Genomic DNA, 7935 nt, shown 5'->3' with positions numbered 1-7935 from the left:
GAGTTTCGCTCTTGTTACCCAGGCTGGAGTGCAATGGCGCGATCTCGGCTCACCGCAACCTCCGCCTCCTGAGTTCAGGCAATTCCCCTGCCTCAGCCTCCTGAGTAGCTGGGATTACAGACACGCGCCACCATGCCCAGCTAATTTTTTTGTAGTTTTAGTAGAGACGGGGTTTCACCGTGTTGACCAGGATGGTCTCGATCTCTTGACCTCGTGATCTACCCGCCTCGGCCTCCCAAAGTGCTGGGATTACAGGCTTGAGCCACCGCGCCCGGCCCAATTTAATTTTTTTTTTTTTGAGACAGAGTCTCTCTTTGTCGCCCAAGGTGGAGTGCAGTGGCGTCATCTCAGCTTATTGCAACCTCCACCTCCCGGGTTCAAGCAATTCTCCTGCCTCAGCTTCCTGAGGAGCTGGCATTACAGGTGCCAGCCACCACAGCCAGCTAATTTTTTTTGTATTTTTTGTAGAGACAAGGTTTCACCATGTCAGCCAGGCTGGTCTTGAACTCCTGACCTCAAATGTTCCACCCACCTTGGCCTCCCGAAGTGCTGGGATTACAGGCGTGAGCCACCGTGCCCGGCCATAGCTTCACTTTCTGTGCATCTCTCTCTCCTTGGAACATTCACTTTACTGATGACTGGGTCTCAGTGTTCTGTGTTCCCTCACACATACCAAAACACTACTCTTGTGAGCTATTCAGAGGCCTCATGCACGTGGGTAGGAACTGGAAGATCACCGTCTTGGCCTGTGGGACTTTTATTCTCCAAGACAGTAGTCCTCAGAGTGTGGTCAGCATCATCAGGGACTAGAAATGCAAATTCTCTATTCCCACACTGGACCTACTGAGTCAGGCACGCTGAGAGTGGGGCCCAGCAATGTATATTTTAACAAGCACTCCAGGCCACAGTGATGCATGCCCAAGTGTGAGAACCACTGTGCCAGGAGAGGAACCTGCAAATCCTGATAGACCACAGCTCTCCTAACACAGTTACCTGTGGGCAGGGTCTTCTTCCCCCAGCAGCCACTCTCTCCTGTGACCTTAGTGCCCAGCCAGTCAAGAGCCTATCTCAGGGTGAGAACACCTTCCTTCCTTCCACAGCCCCTTGGGGGGTCACCTTTGTACAGTCTGACTGAGTTACACAGGACAGCTGCCTGAGTTTGTTGAGTGGATATTTATCTTCTTAGCCAAGACTGCATTCCCAGAATGAAGATGGAGGGAAGAATGCTTTTCCATATGTTCTTCCAACAAGTCATATGACAGATGAGGAAACCGAGGCTCAGAGTTTAAGTTACTCATCCAAAGTCACGCTGCTAATAAGTGGCAGGGTCAGAATTTGGACTCAGGTCCATCTGCCCTCAGGTGTCCTTTCTACCACAGCAACTTGCATCCGTTGGCCAGAACCAGCTCCAGGAGGATAGGGCCTGGCTCTTTCTGGATTTGAGCTGGAGCCCTCACTGAACTCCTGACCTTGCTGTGGGAACCTCCAGCTAAGCTTCCCAGACGCTGGGAGGCAGGTCCTCTTTTTGCTTTCACCCTGTCAGCAGAGCAGGCATCTCAGACCGTGCTGGATCCTGTCAGGGATGTGGCAGCTGCCAGTCAATTAAGTCACAAGCCTCAGCAGGCCTGCGTGAGAGCCAAGGTGGTCACCATGCCAAGTGGCCTGCAGCCAGGAGGTGCCTTGTCCAGCCCACCCCTCATCCTTTATTTGGAGGCCCCTCCCCATCTCAGGCATGGTCTTCTTCCCCCAGCAGCCGCTCAGAGCTTGATGTGCACCCCCTGGATCTTATGGTAGCCCAGTTTAGCAAACGGACCTGAAGTTTTATAAATAGCGCAATGGCAGGCTGGGAAGCTGCCCTGTGCAAGAGGACAGAACATGCATTCCCTGCTTCTTGAGCCATTTCCTGGGATCGGGTGATGGGAGTGACTTCTAGTGCAGATGAAGTCAAATTACTCTTATCTCCTGGGTGTATGCTCTGCACTTGGTCTTGCTTCTACCCTTCGGTATGTCTGTGGTTCTCCCCCCACTGCCTTTGCCTTTGTGTGGTTGCTGGTGCTTCCAAGTCTGCTCCTGGGACATTTCCTGTTCTTGGAACAGCTGCTCCAGCCTGGGGTACCCTCCTGCTACTTGATCCTATAGGGAGGTGTCCAGTGGCTGTGGGCAATTTTCAGATGACCTTGTTCCTCTGACGTCATTAGATAGCTATTTTTGGATTTGCTGTTTATGCTGCAGAAGTTGGGCTGGGATGGGAGAGAAGGAATGAAGGAGGGGCTGCTCTTGGTTCACCATTGTTCCAGGGTCCTACCAAGTAGGTGCATTTATTCTTCAACATTTACAGAGCACCTACTGAATGTCAGGCCCTAGGGCAACCAAACTGATTCTTCACTCGCTTGTTAATTTATTTTCAATGGGCATTGCTTTGTAGTACAGAGTAGTCATTAAACGTGGGGCTCTGGAGCTTGGGTTTAAATTCCAGCCCACCATTTACTACCTCTGAAACTCCTCTGTGCCTCAGTTTCCTTTTGGAAATGGGAGTGATTACAGTATCTACCTCATAAGGTTGCTATGAGGATTAAAAGAGTTAATATCTCTGACGCATTGTAAATACACAGTAAATGTTAGTGGCTATTACTACTAACTACAACAGCACCACATATTGTACTAGGTACTTGGGATATGAAATTGAATGTGATGTAGTCCGTGTCTATTTTGCACTGGCATCTGGTGTCCCAGGGTCTCAGATATTGGGATGGGGCACCCAGTCAACACCAGTCAGAAATAATACCTGTTGTGTGTACTACTTTTTCCTACCTTGTGGTGGAGGGCATTCAAGGGAAACAGAAAATGAAGTTCCAGCCTGGGTGTGGTAGCTCACACCTGTAATCCCAGCACTTTAGGGTCACAGGGAGGCCGAGGTGGGTGGATTGCCTGAGGTCAGGAGTTTGAGACCAGCCTGGCCAACATGGTGAAACTCCGTCTCTACTAAAAATACAAAAAATGAGCTGGGCGTGGTGGTGCACACCTGTCATCCAGCTCCTCAGGAGGCTGAGACAGAAGACTCACTTAAACCCAGGAGGCGGAGGTTGCAGTTAGCAGAGATTGTACCACCGTACTCCAGCCTGGGTGACAGAGTGAGATTCTGGCTCAAGAAAAAAAAGAAACAAAAAAGAAAATGAAGTTCCTGTTCTAGGAAAGCCTCAGAGCAGTGGCTCTTCACCTGACCACATATCAGAATCTTTTGGGGAGAGTTTTAAAAATACCAACATTTTGCACCACTCCAAATGTTCTGATTTAATTGGTCAGAGCCCAGGAAGGGCCCAGACTGCCAGATGTTTTCAGTGTGCATCAGGGTTGAGAAGTGTGGCTCCAGGTTACAAGGATATGAATCCTGGAAGCTCTCCACTCACTGCACCAGCGTGACTGTCAGGAGACTGCCTCAAAGCTGGTCCCTCTTCAAGGCTCTCAGGATGCTTTCTAGAGAGCTGGCTGTCTGACTTGGCAGGTCTTGAACTTGGATGTGCATGAAAAATCACCTGAAATGCTGGTTTATAGAGACATTTCTGGGACCTCATTCCAGGGAGGCTTCATTTTATTTTTTATTTTATTTTATTTTTATTTTCGAGACTGAGTCTCACTCTGTTGCCCAGGACAGAGCGCAGTGGTGCAATCTCAGCTCACTGCAACCTCTGCCTCCTGGGTTCAAGTGATTCTCCTGCTTCAGCCTCCTGAGTAGCTGGGATTACAGGTGCCCACCCCCACACATGGCTAATTTTTGTATTTTTAGTAGAGATAGGGGTTTCACCATGTTGGCCAGTCTGGTCTTGAACTCCTGACCTCAAGTGATCTGCCCGCCTTGGCCTCCCAAAGTGCTGAGATTATAGGAGTGAGCCACTGCGCCCAGCCAGGAGGATTCGTTTTAAACCCAATTCTGGGGCTTAGGCACTGAACAGCCCTGCAGTAGCTGAATTGTGAGTTCTCTGAGGCCCTGAGCCCAGAGGTCCTTCCTGATTATCAGTCCCAAAGACTGCCTCTAAAACTCCATGGTATTTTATAGCTCTTACCATTTTCTCTCTGAAGAAATCTGTGTCCATGTTGATATATTTGGAATTAATTATTGATCTGATTAAGAGTTACAAGGGTCATTTCTAAAAAAAATTGGAAAATCTAGATGAATAAAGAATAACAATAATCTCTTCCTACACCTGTTAATGTGTCCATTTATATCCCTCCAGATATTTTCTTTGTAAATATTTTGAAAAAAAAAAGGATTCTACTCCATGGCTGATTTTAATTTAATATCTTTATTTATTGAGACAGGTTCTCACCCTGTCACCCAGGCCATCGTGCAGTGACACAGTCATGACTCACTGCAGCCTCAACCTCCTGGGGGTCAAGCAATTTTTCTACCTTAGCCTCCTGAGTAGCTGGGACCACACAGGTGTGCACCGCCATGCCTGGCTAATTTTCTAAATTTTTTTGTAGAGATGAGGTCTCACTCTGTTACCCAGGCTGGTCTTGAACTCCTGGGCTCAAGTGATCCTCTGGCCTTGGCCTCTTAACATGCTGGGATTACAGGCATGGTTGACTTTTATAGTCTTTTTCCATCTAAAATGTAATATGGGGTGATTCTATAGCTCTCCCCCAATTTCATCTCTGTGTCCCCAAAGTGACAGTTTAGTCCTTGTCACAGTAGAGCCCCCAGTAAATAATCTTAGCAATAAAATTCTACAATTCTGGGATGGAACAGTGTGTCAATGGCATTTCCAGAGAAATCTATGTCCGGTTTGCACACACAATGCCCATAGATCTCTGCTTACTAGCTTGGCTGAAAGAACAAGGTCTGCTATAAAGACAGCAACCTTACGTAGGGCTTTTCCAGAGGCCTGAGAGGTCCTGCCAAGGCCCTGGGCTCAGGGGTCCAAGGTGGGAAAGGGCAAGAGAAAACAACGTGCTAATGCAGCCTTGAGTGGCTCTCAAACAGGAGCAGAGGGAAAGCTGTAAGGGAGTTGGCTGCTGTCTTTGGAGTCAGGAAGGTTGTTGCTCAACTCTTTGGATTTTCCATCACAGCTGAGCAGGGAGAGGGTCAGACTGGGCATGTCTCCTCCGAACAGGTCCTTTTAAAGCCTCTTGGCTGAACTGATTTCCTCTCCGGAGCCAAGGAAGCAGTGCCTGGGCGGAGTTAACCCCTTCATCCCCAACACATTCTTCCAGAGCTAGGTGAGCCTGGAAGCCTCGGCTCCTGGAAGGCAGAGCTACACAGGGCAAGAGGCCTAAGGAGCCGTGAACTCTGGCTGGAGAAACCTTCCCTCTGGCCTTGTTAAATCCAACAGGCATAATTGCATCCTGCTGACCTTAATTCCCCTGGCGGGTTTAATTGGTCTTGGCATTGCCCCACTTCCTGTCCTGCCCCTGTAGAGGCAAAGAGGGTGTCTGCACAGCTGGTGCACGGCGGGGAAGCCCCTTCTTAAGGGTGGGCAGGGGCTCTGGCAGCCCCTAGGTGGGTGGAGGAAGTTTCCCTGTGCCCCACCCCTGTGCCTCCAAGGGAGTGCTGAGAATCTTGGGGACTCCCAGGGAGCAGCTGGCTGGAGCAGGCAATCCCGTAGTAGATTCGGAACCAGGCCAGCCTCTCATCCCAGTGGGAGGCACTGCAGGGAAGCTGGCGGGAACAGCTAAACCCTCTACCTGGGGTTTATTATTGAGCCCCCACAGTGCTGCAGGTACTGTGCCAAGCACTCTATACATGTGTGCTGGCTAAATCTCCCAGCCATGCTGTGAGACGGAGGCAGTGGGGCAGAATGGTTGTGAGCAGAGCGTTGGGTTAGATGTGTCCAGTCCCAACTCTGTGACTTTGCCCTGTGACTCAGTTTTTCTGTCACATCTGTGAAATGGGGATGAAAGAGCTGACATTTATACAGCACCCACTATGCACACACACACACTGTTCTAATGCCTTGTATACCTCCCGTGAGGCAGGTGCTCTTCTTATGGATGAGGGAACAGGTGAAACTGCTGTTCCAGGCTCACAGTTACAGGTCTCAGCGCTTCATTGACAGATCTCCCAGTCATTGCATGGTAGAATGGAAGAACTGAAGGGAGGATACCCATGAAGCCGCTTACCCCAGGACCTGGCCCATTTTATGAAGAGTTCAACAAGAGTTATTATTTGGCACTAGTACTTATAACAAAAGTAGCACTAATGCCCCTGAAGTTGTCCCAGCCTGGATTTTGGTCTCATTGGGAGGTGGCTCTGGATTTAAATGTGGGTAGTTTGAGGTCACTCAATAGCTGAGTGACTATGGGGATAAACCACTTACCTTTCTGAGCATCAGTTTCCACACCTTTTAAATGGTTTAACACTTGGCCCCTACAGTCCCTTCTGAGGATCCAGGGAGGACCTTTGTCATAGTCAGGCCTGGCCCTTGCAGGGCACTCAATAAATGACTGGTGTTGATAACCACAGTAATAACAAGGAGATGCCAGCAGGGTCCAGCATAGCGAGGTAACCCCATAAACCCTGTCTAGAGCCTGCTGGTGACTCACTTATTTACTCATCAGACACCCATGGGCAAGTCCACTCTGTTCTGGGGATATGTTTAGCCCCTGCCCTTGAGGGGGCTCCCAGACAGTGTCAACCAATGGTAGGGTCAGCGGGGGCACTGCAGGGAGGCCAGAAGTGGGGGGCCCAACATTCCAAATTAAACTAGAACATGCTCTGGGCCAGATAGAGGGCCAGGAGGTCCTAATGATCAGCGTAGACAGGAAACATTTCAACCTTGTGAATGCTGCAAGATCCCCAAAGAGGTTACCGAGCTGGGAGAAGGGGGCGAAGCACAGGCTGGGAATTCAGAGGATTTTGGACTTCGAAGAACTACATTCCAAGCTCAACTCACTTCCTTGCTGAGTGACTTTCGGCAAGCTACTGATTCCTTTAACTCTCCTCACTCTCATCCAGAAAATGGGATGAGTGCTCCCCACAGAGTTATCAAGATGAGGCTTAAGAAAGGCAAGATGGATAAAATGAGTGGGATGTGCTCAGCAAGTGGGAGCTCCCTTTCTGCCGGGTACCTGAGTTCAGGGCTCACTCAGTTCAGCCCCTTCCAAGCTGTGTGACTTTGAGTAATTACATAACCTCTCCACGCCTTAGTTTCCCATCTCTGTAGTACCCACCGCACTGGGTTCTTCTGAAGACCACTTGGGTGGATCCACATAACTGAATGCAGAGCGAGGCCAGGCACATGCCAGCGCCATAGAAGCATCAGCTGTTACTTTTGCTTCCTGGAAGCGACAGGCTATCAGCTGGACTTTAAAGAAGAAAAATGGAGGAGAGGAGGGCCAGGCCTGGAGAGGACAGCCAGGGAGGACAAAAGCAGTCAAGGCTGGGGAAGGAGCGCCAACTCTGGTTTTACCAGCTTGTACCAAAAACCCTTGACATTTGCTCACCAAAATAAAAAAACATCACTCATTTTGAATAGTAACCTGTTCACATAGTTCATGGTTCAAACAAAAAAGTATATTCGGTGATGTTTCCTTCCCACCCCTGGGCCCAAGTCCTTATCCTACCAAATAAATTCTTATGTGTATAAAGTGAAATAGTGCATATTATTCTCCCCTCCTTTTGCACAAATGATAGCACATTCTAGTGCTACTTTGCACCTTGCTTTCCCGCCCCCACTTTTGTGGTCACTTTTTGTCAGTTCATTAACAGCTACCTCAATCTTTTTGTACAGGTCCCTATTTCCCCACTGTGAAGAGGGGCTGCCTTCTCTTTTCTTTCATCAAGGGGTTTTCCATTGGCTTCCCATTTGACAGAGGAGCCGATGCCATGAACTGAAGTGACTGGTTTGCTGCCGTCAGGACCTGAACCTGGACAACCACTCTACAGCTACTTCTTTTAATTTTACTTTTTAAAATATAGAGATGGGGTCTTGGCATGTT

The sequence above is a fragment of the Sapajus apella genome, unplaced genomic scaffold (assembly GCF_009761245.1).
Source record: "Sapajus apella isolate SASKATOON/1434 unplaced genomic scaffold, GSC_monkey_1.0 scaffold33, whole genome shotgun sequence".
Classification (NCBI taxonomy): Eukaryota; Metazoa; Chordata; class Mammalia; order Primates; family Cebidae; genus Sapajus; species Sapajus apella.
Note: the sequence above shows the minus strand (reverse complement) of the source record.